The sequence below is a fragment of the Sorex araneus genome, chromosome 7 (assembly GCF_027595985.1).
Source record: "Sorex araneus isolate mSorAra2 chromosome 7, mSorAra2.pri, whole genome shotgun sequence".
Taxonomy (NCBI): Eukaryota; Metazoa; Chordata; class Mammalia; order Eulipotyphla; family Soricidae; genus Sorex; species Sorex araneus.
This window is the reverse complement of record NC_073308.1, coordinates 34,985,541-34,998,334: the sequence shown is the minus strand read 5'-3', so window position 1 is coordinate 34,998,334 and position 12,794 is coordinate 34,985,541. Positions and strand designations below refer to the sequence as shown.

The window sequence follows — 12,794 nt, the reverse complement described above, 5'->3', positions numbered from 1 at the left end:
TGTGTGCGTGTGCGTGTGCGTGTGTGTGTGTGTGTGTGTGTGTGTGTGTGTGGACAGCAGGGGCTGTGCAGAGGTTGGGGACAGCAGGGGCTATGTGGGGCGGCAGCCTCGCCCTCTGAGGGCTCAGTCCTGAAATGCCCCCGAGCGCTGGGTCCTCCTCTTGCTCTCCACCCCCTCCTAGCATGCACGTGGTGGAGGGACACCCCGGGGCCCCGGGGGCCTCTGTGGGATGAAAGGAGGCCTGTGAGGAGGCCAGCTCGGGAACACTGTGGGGCCTGTATCTGCGGACACAAGGCCGCGCAGGCCAGCCACGGCCGCTCTGGGAAAGGCCCCAACACTAACGTAGCTCTTGGCTCGCACTGACCACCCCTCCAGACTCCTCTCCCACGCCTGTCCCCCACATTTCAGGTCCACTCATTCCACAAAGAAGGGATGGCCGAGGGTGTGGGCAGGCTTGTGGGCAGGGCCCCGGAGGGAATGACCCTTCTCCAGCACAGCATGCTTCCCAGCCGTTAAGCCTGAATGCTGAAACAGGGCCCCTCCTCAAGCGGTCACTCCTAGAAGTGTCCAGGGGGCTGTGTGGTGCCATACATATGGTTCCCCCAGCACCGCCAGGAGAAGTGCAGAACCAGGAGTAACCCCAGAGCACCACCGGTGTGGGCCTCAAAACCAAACCAAACCGGGGCTGGCTGGAGTAATAGCACAGCGGGTAGGGCATTTGCCTTGCACGTGGCTGATCTGGGTTCGATTCCCAGCATCCCATATGGTCCCCCGAGTATTGCCAGGAGTAATTCCTGAGATGCAGAGCCAGGAGTAATCCCTGAGCATCGCCAGGTGTGACCCAAAAAGCCAAAAAAAAAACCAAAAAACCAAACCAAACAATCCACAAAAAAGTGAACAGGTTACAACTTATGTCCACTCTCAGGAAGAAACTGAGTCAAATGAGAAAAACAACAGCTTGTCTCCACCCCTAGTCTTTTAAACTTCTCCTCAACCCAAAGCCCTGAGAGACTTCCCACTACTTCATGCCTTTCATTCTTTATTTTTGGTTTGTTTTGATTTTGGGGTCACACCTGGTGGCACTCCAGGCTTATCCCTGTCCCTTGCGCATGCAAGGCAAGTGCTGTACCAGCCATCCTATCGCTCCAGTCCCTCCGAGTCCACATACTCCAAGTCCACTTCTGGAGGTAAGCACTGGGTTTACAGTCACCTGAGATTCCCCTCAGATTCACTCTAACATCCATGGAGATTCGGGTTGCTACTGAAAGAAGGTATCTGAGCTGTTCCAACTCTGTTCACTGCCACACAACCGAGTTATTTGGCTTCCTTCAAGGTGCTAATCTCCAGAGCTGTGAAATATAGCAGCTATCTGTCATATGTGCCCACTGGGTCCTTGACCTCTGGCTAGTTCAAACTGAGGTGTGTGTTGCATTCCGATATCTCGGTATGAAGAACATAACAAATTTCATCAATAACTCTTTTAGTACATATTAAAATGATATTTTAGATATATTGGGTTGAATAAGACACAATTTAATGAATTACTCTGGTTAGACTTGTTTCTAAGTAGAAAAATTTTTTAAAAATCACATGTCAATTGGAAAATACTCTGCTACTTTTGGTCAATCCAATTACCCAGTAACACAGGATGTCCCTTCTGAGTAGCTGGAGTTCACAGTGGTTACATTTGATCCATGAGCTGAAAATGTTTAGGGCTGCAGAAAAACCCCAAGTGATGGCACCAAGTGTGGCACGCAGATTGAATTATTAGCCACAACTCTCAGCTCATCCAGGTGGCTAAGGTCAGGAAAGACATGGCAGAGAAACTGGGCGATATTATGATGTTAAGTTTAAAAACTGAATCATGGCCACATAGAGAATCTAACATTCTGCTCATGTCCCACCAACATTCTCGGTTACCCCTCTTGACCCAAACCCTGTGTGGCCTCTAAGCACCTCAAGAACAAGAGAGGGTGCAGGGTCTCCTACATTATGATCTGTGGTTTGGCAGGGGTTGAAGCAAGCTCAGTGGATCTGGCCAACAGAACCACCTGGGTCTGGGAGAAAAGGAAGAATCTCAAGTGAGACATTAAGGTGGGGGGGGGGGTGGAGACAGCACAGTGGGGAAGGGGCTTGAGCCTTAGCACTCCCAACAGTGAGGTCCCTAGCAGTGATCCCTGAGCACAGAGCCTGAAGGGGCTGGAGCGACAGTACACTGGAAAGCGCTTGCCTAGCAAGCTGCTGACCTGGGTTCAATCCCCAGCACCCCATATGATCTTCTGAGCCTGCCAGGAGTGATTCCCGAGCTCAGAGCCAGGAAGAAGCCCTGAGCATCAGCAGTTCATCACCAAAACCAAACCAAGCCAAGCCAAATAGAGAGCTGCCAGCCTTGGCCCAACCTCCTCCCCAAAAGAGAGAGTGGGGGTGGGGAGGGGGGACAGACAAGACGACAGTGCAAGTTTTCTTGAGCTCTTAAGGTCTTAATCAACGGGTAAAACCACTAAGAAGGAAAGAACAGCCTGGAGGATGGGTGTATACAATCAGAACATTCCCCTGAGCCCCTGATGCTCTGGCAATGAGCACATATTCCCATCCCACTCAGTACGAGAACAATGGTGTCAGGGCAGGTGCAGCAACTCAGAGGGGAAGGTGCTTGCCTTGCATGCGGTCAAACTGGTGCGATCTCCAGCATCCCATACGGTCTCATGAGAACTGCCAGGAGTGATCCTCGAGCTCAGCGTCAGGAGTAAGCCCTGCGCTTCACCAGGTGTGGCCACAAACAAGACAAAACCCCACTGGGTCCAGTCACTTGTTTACTTTCTAAACTCCAGCTTGAGTCACACAACTACACAACTGTCTGCTGAATTGGTTCAACTCTCAGATGCTGAAGCTGCTTTTGTGAATGAACTATGGCCCCATCAAGTTCAGATTTTCATTCCTACAGGCTGGTTACACAACACAGCTGAGGAAAGAAGAGAAAACAGTCACCACCCCAGATTGGGAGGCTATCATTTAGGGCATCATTGCAACATCTCCATGATGAATTCTTACTCATATCCCTTGGGAAGATCGCAAAGATTCACAACGCCACACATTATGAAAAGATTTCCTGAAAACTAAACCCAACAGAAGTCAGAGTCAAGAAATGGAGGCCCTGAAGTCCCCACTATCCCTTGATTATTCCGTTAGATACTGAAACCACGAGGTACACTGCTACCTTTTCCTTTTAACTCCCTCAGCTTGCAACTTCTACAGGGAGGTCAGAGGTCCCTGAGGCTTCTGGGAGGATTCGCATAGATAACAGAGGCCTGTTATGTCTTCAAGAATGTGAAACGTCACCCTAAAACCATTAGGAGAGGGTCTTTTGTTATTTCTGATAATGCTGGGTATAATGGAAAAGACAGAACCTTCTGGAAATTGATTTTTGGCAGAGACAGGCATTGAACCCAGGGCCTCACACATGCAAGAAAGGAGCTCTCCAGGTGAACTTCACTCCTTGCAGGGACCCTTCTGTCATTTCTGAGTTCTACCCAAATCTTCCTTATAGAAGCGAAGGCGCTGTCAGCACCGAACACGGCCCCTCCCGCCCGCCCCAGCCCACTCCAATTCTCTGATGTCCAAGAGCAGCAGTTGGTCCACAGATTCAGACCCCGCAGAACCTCCGTGCCACCAAAGCAAGCCCTCATCCTGTTTCATCCCCCACGCATGAACCGACACAGGAACTATCTCAGAAACCACAAGAATGTGTTTAGAGTGACTGACCTCCAGCATCGGGCTCTCGTCTGGGCTGGAGAAGTGGGCCCACAAGAGGAGCCATTTCTGGTCTCTCGTGACAGATTCAGATTCTCAATTGTGTCTCTGACCTAGAAAACCTCATCCCCTCTCACCCCATCCCACCCCTGTTTATGGGCCATACCTGGAGGTGCTCAGGTTTACTTAATGGCTTTGTTCTCACTCTGGCACAGCTCAGGGGACCATATAGGATGCCAGGGATTAAACCCGGATCTACTACACTCGAGGCAAATGCTCTGCCCGTTTGTTGTACTATCTTACCAGCCCCCTAAAAAACATTTAAAAAAAATTATCATCTTGCCCCTTTAGGATCCTGCTTCCAAAACATGATCTTTGAAATTCTGGGAGTTTTATTCTAAATTTAAGAGTTTCTGAGACCACTATTACAGGTGGACTTGTATTTAATTCCTCACCCCAAATCCATATTTGGAAGTAAGAACCCCCTGGACTATATTTGGAGACAGGGCCTTTTGGGAGATATTAAGGTCAATGAGGTCATTCGGGTGGGGTTCTAATCCCATGGGACAGCGGTGTGTGTGTGTGTGTGTGTGTGTGTGTGTGTGTGTGTGTGTGTGTGTGTGTGTGTATAGTGTGCACAGAGAAGTCTTGAAAGGACAACAGGGGAGGCAGCTCTCTGCAGACCCAGAGAACATTCACTAGGAACCAACCCAATAGCAACTTCCAAACTGTGGGAAAATCACTTCCGATGCCTAAGTCAGCCAGCCTGGAGATTCTGTCATGCCAACTCTTGTAACCATTAGGGGACAATAACGACCTTACTCTTTACTTACAGCTCAGTACTTGCACACGGATCACTTCCCTCAAATCACGTTGTCAGTTCAGAGATTTCCTAACAGGTGGGCTTTGATGACCAGAACCCCATCCTGAGAACTTGCAGACCCACACCCTGAGAACCCCAGGGAAATGCTTCAGGCTTATGAAAGTGAAACCTAAAGTCAACAAGAAACATGTAGCCAAAACACCCCAATCCATCCCTGAGGTACAGGAGAAGAGACCACTGAGAAAAATCAAAGCATTGAGAAAGCAGAAGGAATGATCATCCCCGTGTGGACTTGGCAGGAAAATAATCCCGGGAAAATCCCATCTTTTGTGACAAAACTGGGCTCTCCAGGTGCACCTCTAGTGATAAGATACCCAATTATGCATCCCCGCTGAGAATCCCGGACCGAGAGCAGCCTGTGAGTATAAATGACTGCGACTGTATTCGGGCTATCAATCTGTTTTACGAGGCTCTTAGTGTGGGAAAGGGTAATGGCAGGTTAGTAAACAAGAGACAGAGAAGCGACACCTGAAGAGGAAGAGGCAGGGACTGTTTCTGAGGTGTGGGTTAAGGCTCTACCATCGAAGCCGGCAGCCGAGAAAGGCCCGAAAGCTGCGCCGGTTACGGGGAGTCTCCTTAATGAGGACCAACTGTGGGTGCAGAAAATGCTGACTCAGCGGCCACGATTTGTTTGAGTTTTCTCTCATTTCAGAGATTTCCCTTTCTGCCGGCCCCCAGCCTTTCCTCTCACAGGCAGGGATGAGAATACCTTCCTCTCTTTGTCAGACGCTCCCATGTGAGGAAACTCAAATCCTTCCAAGAGTGCAAGATGACTGGGAGTTTCTTTCATTCCCTGAGACACTAGCAACGTCACCCAACAGGACACACGAGGCTCAGGAAGGGGGAATGGACGTGTCCATCCTCACAGCGCCCTGGAACCCGAGTTGAGTGAGCTGACTTCTCTGAGCCTCACTTCCCTGAGTGTAAGCAGCATTTCGACACCGATGAAGCAGAATGTTGGCAAAGCTGAGTGAAGAGGCGATAATCTGGGTTTTTGGGTTTTGTCTTGTTTGCTTATTCAGAGGCCTTGCCCAGCAGCGCTCTGGGGGTACTTCTAGCTCCGTGCTCAGGGGACCATGCCAGGAATCGAACCCAGGTCAGTGGCATGCCAAAGCGCCTTTTAACCCATGTACTATCTCTACGGCCCACAATTAATGATTCCTCAGTTGGGTAAAAAACACTGTAGCACTGACATCCCATTATTCATCAAATTGCTGGACCAGGCACCAGAAACGTTTCCATTGTGAGACTTGTTTTTGGCATATCGAATACGCCACAGGTAGCTTTGCCAGGCTTTGCCATGCAGGTGGGAACTCTTGGTGGCTTGCCGGGCTCTCCGAGAAGGATGGAGGAATTGAACCTGGGTCAGCTGCATGCAAGGCAAACGCCTTAAAAATTCTTACAAAAATAAAAAAGTTACAAAATGAAGGTATCATTAATAAAAATTACCTTGAATTTGAGTTTCCATGTTTTTGTGAGGGTGGCCCTGACGGAGGCCCCAGGAAGACAGGATGGTACTAGCCAAAAGCCATTTGACAGATTTTTGGAAAAGGATAGAAGTGATATTTATGTAAAATTTCACAAGCTCCTTTTTTTTTTTTTAGGTTTTTGAGTCATACCCAGCAATGCTCAGGTCTCTATCCTGGCTTTGTGCTCAGGAATTACTTACTCCTGGTGGTGCTCAGGGAACCATATGGAGCTGCATGCAAGGCAAATAAATGCCTTAGTCTTACCCACTGTCCTATCGCTCTGGTCCCATCACAAGCTCTTTCTTACTGTTTCACTTCTCATCTATAATCTTCCTGAGACACTGCCTTGGGGGTCTCACATGAATCCCACAGCCCTACAGGAAAGGAAATGACACCATGGTACTTGCATTCCTGAATTCAGATCACTGCCAATATTCTGAAAGGCTCAGGTTCAAGGCCTAGAAAAAGAAACAGTGACTCCTCAGCTGACAAGTCCGGGACCAAAAATGCAAGTTTGGACCAAGAATGTCCTCTGAGATGTCCACTTTTATTCCATATTCATGCTTTTCTGATCTAACCTGTTTAGTTCATAAGTCCAACAAGATCTCGCTACTAGCAGTACTACGAAGTGAGTTTTGATCTGGGGTCGGGGGGACTGGTGGGTGGGAGGGGAGGGATGGGGCAGGGGGGGACATAAGTATTACTTGCACCTCACTGCCAAACCTTTATTGGAATCAGGCAATGCCTGCAAATGGGAGGAACTCAAATGTGCTTGCAGCCTGTCTGCAGAATGATTTATGCAGGGCTGACAGAAGCAAGAGCCTTATTTAGTTAAAAACACAAATTCTCCTCTGCAGAGGTGGGTGGAGTCTCCGGTGTACATATGTCCTGGGCAGATCTCTGCTAGGATGCTGGCCCCCAATCAAAGCGTCCGAGAGCCACAAGCTGCCACTCATTCATCTTCAGATCCCCAACCGCCCGGTGAGCACACAGCAAGTATCAAAAGAGACGAGAAAGTGGCGGATCAGGCTCCAAGTTCCTGCTCCTCCAGCGGAGAGAGAAGGAGCGGTAACAGCTCCGCGCCGAGCCATTTCTGGCCGTGCCAAGTGAGTCAGTCCAGAGTCTGGTGTGAAATGCTGAGCTGGCAATAAACACCTCGACGCTCGTAAGCTGCCCCCTCTCCCTGCGGAATGGGGCTGCCCGCCCCCTGCACACCCGGCCGAGCCATCCCCAGCACACAGCGCTCTCCGTTCTGCTGTCACTTCTGCGCATCATATTCAGCCCGCTTCTCCAGAACTCTGACCTTCCATGATCACTTTTCTCCTTCATTAAAAGTCTAGGGTTGGAGGGAGTGTAGCGGGGTGGGTGCTTTCCTTTCCTATCATGCGGCAGACCTGGCCTCAGCCCCAGTCATCCCTGAGCCCACCAGGAGTGATCCTTTGCGTACAGAGCCAGGAGTCAGCCCTGAGCACTGCCTGGTATGTCCCTGAAACCAAAAACACAATACAATGAAATAAAAAGTCTACTTTCCAGCAGGCTTGAGTATTTCCCACTCACTCTCTCTTCTGTTCATTGAGCCTTATTATTCAGACAAAAACTTAGCTCAAATAGAGGGTGAGGGGTGGGAGAAATAATACACACACACAGACAGACAGACAGATAGACAGACAGACAGACAGACAGACACACACACACACACACACACACACTGTCATCCTGTCAACAGAGAAGGGAAGAAGTACCCCCAGGCAGGTTAGAATCATCTATTTTTTTTTTTCTTTTTGAGTCACACCCCACGATGCACAGGGGTTACTCCTGGCTCATGCACTCAGGAATTACTCCTGGCGGTGCTTGGGGAACCATATGGAATGTTGGAATTCGAACCCGGGTCGGCCGCGTGCAAGGCAAACGCCCTACCCGTTGTGCTATCACTCCAGCCCTGAATCATGTATTTTAAAATTTTATTATATATATATACATATATATATATATGTGTGTGTGTGTGTGTGTGTGTATACACACCCTGGCGGTGCTCAGGAGACCATATGGGATGCTGGGAATCGAACCTGGGTTGGCCGCATGCAAGGCAAACACACTACTCGCTGTGCCATCACTCCAGCCCTGTGGGTTTGATCCCTGGCACCCCATATGGTCCCCCTGAGCAACACCAAGAGTGATTCCTGAGTGCAGAGCCAGGAGCAAGCCTTGAGCAATGCTGGGTGTGGCCCCCAAACCAAAACAAATAATAAAGAGCGAACACACAGCCCAAATCTTTCTGCCTGCAATTATCCTAATGCCATCCACATTCAATCTACCAAAGAAAAGCAAAACAAGAAAGTTTCAAAGGAGAGCCAGCAAAACAGAAACAAATATGAAGTCCAAGCCTGAAAGCTGCAAGAGACAGAGCTAGACTAATTCTTTGGGCTGTCTGCTGGCACTCAGCACATTTAACTGTAGTATACTGGTTAGAGGCCCAAGTGCCTCTTCAGATCCAGCGGTCTGAGCCCTCAGGCAATCTAATCAGGAGGTGGGTGACATCGGATACTCCACAAGGCACTAAAGGGAAGGTCACTGAGCCCGGGGCTTCCCAGGAACCTCTCCTGATTTGCTTTCCGTTTGTAAAGCCAACTCCTAACAAAGGTAGGTTCGTTCCCCTTGAATCCACATGCTCAGTGCCTCACAAACTGCATCAGACACATACACACAGACACACGTACAGATACATACAGACACATATACACAAACAGAGAGACCTACAGAGACCCAGAGACACACACAGACCCACACCGATCCCCCCACACACAAACACACAGAATCATCCTGTCAACAGAGCAGGGAAGAAGTACCCCCAGGCAGGTTAGAATAATGTATTTTAAACTTTTTATTTATTTATTATTTATTGCTTGCTTGCTTGCTTGCTTTTTAGGTCACACCCGGCGATACACAGGGCTTACTCCTGGCTCTGCACTCAGAAATTATTCCTGGCGGTGCTTGGGGGACCAAATGGGATGCTGGGAATCAAACCCGAGTCAGCCACATGCAAGGCAAACACCCTACCCACTGTGCTACTGCTCCAGATCCCATATATTTCTTTAAAAAAGGTAAACATGATACTGTTTTTTAGGGGGGTTTTTTGGGGTGTTTTTTTTTTTTTTAGTTTTTACTACCTCATTGGACCCCCTTGAAGTTCTGATCTTGGGTTAGATTTCTTCATTCCCCGAAATTCTCTGCAATCCTTTGTTATACCCCATCTCCTTCAAATTCCAAAACCCATGTTCCTCTTGGAATAGGAGAACAGATGACAATGGGTGTTTGCATTTTTAAAAAATCTGTCCACAAAGCATTAGAACCTGAGACCTGAAAGAGGCATTTATGTGTTACTGGGGGAGTTAATTCAGTGGACACCCTGATATCCCTACATCAAGAGCTGGGAGAAGGTGGCAGAATTCAAAGGGCACACCTCATCACTCAACATTTTTGTTTTGTTTGGGGGCCACTCTCGGCTGGGCTCAGGGCTTACTCCTGGCTCTGTGCTTACTCTTGGAGGTCTCAGGGGATCGACCATATGAGGTGCCGGGGATCGATCAGGTCAGCTGTGATTTGAACACTTCTTCAGCTATGTGGATGCAACTGTCAAGATTCCCACCTAGCAAAGCGCTCCACGTAAAAGTGGGAGCTGCATTCTGGAAAGTTCATACGGTCAGGCAGCAGCTGGGCTCTGGCTCAACGAGCTGGTACGTACAATCCATCCGTCTGAACACAACCTCTACATTGTTAGACAAGCGTGAGGCCACTACGTGCGTGTAACCTGCAGTCTCACTCTGTGGCTTTTTGGAAGACAGAAAGTCTCTCATTGTTTCAGGAGAGACTGGTCAATGGTACTTAAGGAAGTGACTCCGGATCTTCATACTGGACCCACGAGTATCTGAGATGCTGACACAGAGATGCTGGTCCTTTCGACTGGTGTTCATGGAGCTATCTGGCTCTTATTCACTCGTTCTGTTACTGTCTATCAGCTTGTTTCACGTCAAAACAGCGCCTCTATTTCTCTACTGCCAAATACAGTCTGGAAAGGTAATGTTTCTTTTCTGTTTATTTTATTTTTTGGTGGGTGGGGGAGAGGCACACCAAGTCAATGCTCAGGTGTTACTACTGGCTTTGCACTCAGGAATCATTCCTGGTGGTGCTGGGTGGGGGTGAGTAAGGGGGCAATATGGGATTCCGGGGATTGAACCAGGTTCAGCTGCAAGCAAGGCGAGTGCCCTACCCACTGTACAATCTCTCTGGCCCAAATGTAAAGTTTTTTAAACACCCCTAAGAGTGTTTAAAACTCCTAAGAGGCAACTTTTTGTTTTGTTTTGAGGCCTCACCTGGCAAAGCTCAGGAGTCACTCCTGGTGGAGTTTGGGGACTATAAGGGATGTCCAGGTTGAACCCAGTTTGGCCACATGCAACACAAGCCCCCCAACCCCCTGTAGGATATGCTTTGCACATTATTTTCTTGATGCCAGATTTCTGCTGACTCACATAAATATCCCATTTTTCTTTTTTAGTATCACCAGTCACCCTGAAAACAAGTTACCATACATCTGGTATTATCCCTGGTTTGGGGTTCTCCCTGACTTCCATTTTTTCCTGGAAGTGCCACAAGTCAGGACAGGGAAAGGCCCCCATAAGCAGGAGACCACAGAGACTAAGAGATAGATGGGTCTCTCTGAGAGGCCTAGCCTTGCATTTATTTTTTTTTTTTTTTTTTTATTTTTTTTTGCTTTTTGGGTCACACCTGGCGATGCACAGTGGTTACTCCTGGCTCTGCACTCAGGAATTACCCCTGGCCGTGCTCAGGGGACCATATGGGATGCTGGGATTTGAACCCGGGTCGGCCGCGTGCAAGGCAAACGCCCTACCCGCTGTGCTATCTCTCCAGCCCCGCCTTGCATTTATTTTTGGTGTATTTTATATGGGCCTTCCCCAGTGATGCTTAGGGGCCTGGCAATTCTTGGGGCTCCGTAGGGCCCCATCTGAAGATGAAGCAATGGGGGCGGCAGGTGGTGTGGGGGATCCAACTCAGGGCCCCCTCACTTGCACTACTCCCCCTACGTTTAAACATCACGTGTACCCCAAACACTCCCGTCATGAGGGAGAAAATGGACATAAGGGGTAGGCACGAAACAGCAAAACTAAACTGGGCGTTTATGCAGGCTTCTCAGGAACCTTGTACAGTAAAATGCCATTTTTCTGACAGCTTCCCATGCTGGATTCTGCCGGAAGGCAGGCAAGGAGCATTCATGTACAGTGGGTAGGGCACTTGCCTTGCATGCTATCTCAACCCAGTTTCTATCCCTGACACCCCACATGATCCCCCGAGCACCACCAGGAGTAATTCCTGAGTACATAAAGGGAATAACCTCTGAGCATCATCAAGGTGGCCCCCAATCAAAACTAAAACAAAGAAACAAACAAAGATGCCTTATTCCAGAATTAAGAAAGAAACTGTTATCTTAAGGGAGGGGATTAGGTTTGTTTAATGTTTGGGAGTACGATCGTAGTGCGAGAATCTAGATGAACTGGAAACACATGACAAATGAAGCTGTAAGTGCTTCTCCCTAGGCTCTGCCTGATACCCATATTTGTGCATTTCCTCCATGTTCTCGGGCTGCTCTGGGAACACTGTAACGCTCAAGAGGAGCCATTTTCCTGGGCTGGAGCGATAGCACAGCGGGTGGGGTGTTCGCCTTGCACGCGGCCGACCAGGGTTCGATCCCCGGCATCCCATCTGGTCCCTCAAGCACTGCCAGGAGTAATTCCTGAGTGCAAGGCCAGGAGTGGCCCCTGAGCACCGCTGGGTGTGACCCAAAAAGAACAAGAAAAGAGGAGCTATTTTCCTAATGGAGCTATTCCCTAGCACCCACAGAAACCAGGTTTCCTTTGAGAAGCCTCTTCTCTCAGCCCTTAGGGCTGAGCTCCCGTCAGCCACGGGACCCAAGGGCGCTGGTACAGCAGCTGCGACACCTCATAGGCGCACAATCCCTACATCACTACCTCTGAAGGGAAAGAATGTGTCGGGCGGCAGCAGGCCCTGGCAGCCAGCCCCACCCTCTCCTCTGTCTGCTGTTGAGAGGCGGTGCTACACACATACACACACACACACACACACACACACACACACACACACAGCCACACAGCCACACCCATCAGTGCTCAGAGCTTACTCTGGCTCTGTACTCAGGGATCACCCTTAGCAGGGCTCAGACCATGTGGGATGCAGAGGATCAAACACACACACACACACACACACACACACACACACACACACACACACTGCCACACCCATCAGTGCTCAGAGCTTACTCTGGCTCTGTACTCAGGGATCACCCTTAGCAGGGCTCGGACCATGTGGGATGCAGAGGATCAAACACACACACACACACACACACACACACACACACACACACACACTGCCACACCCATCAGTGCTCAGGGCTTACTCTGGCTCTGTACTCAGGGATCACCCTTAGCAGGGCTCAGACCATGTGGGATGCAGAGGATCAAACACACACACACACACACACACACACACACACACACACACACTGCCACACCCATACACCCATCAGTGCTCAGGGCTTACTCTGGCTCTGTACTCAGGGATCACCCTTAGCAGGGCTCAGACCATGTGGGATGCAGAGGATC

The 12,794-nt window shown here is 49.4% G+C and overlaps 1 protein-coding gene across 5 annotated transcripts in view; it reads right to left on the bottom strand.

The window, feature by feature from the left end:
- Window positions 1–12,794, bottom strand: part of NAV1 (neuron navigator 1) — a 162,173-nt gene that overhangs the window by 51,204 nt on the left and 98,175 nt on the right. The window lies entirely within an intron of this gene.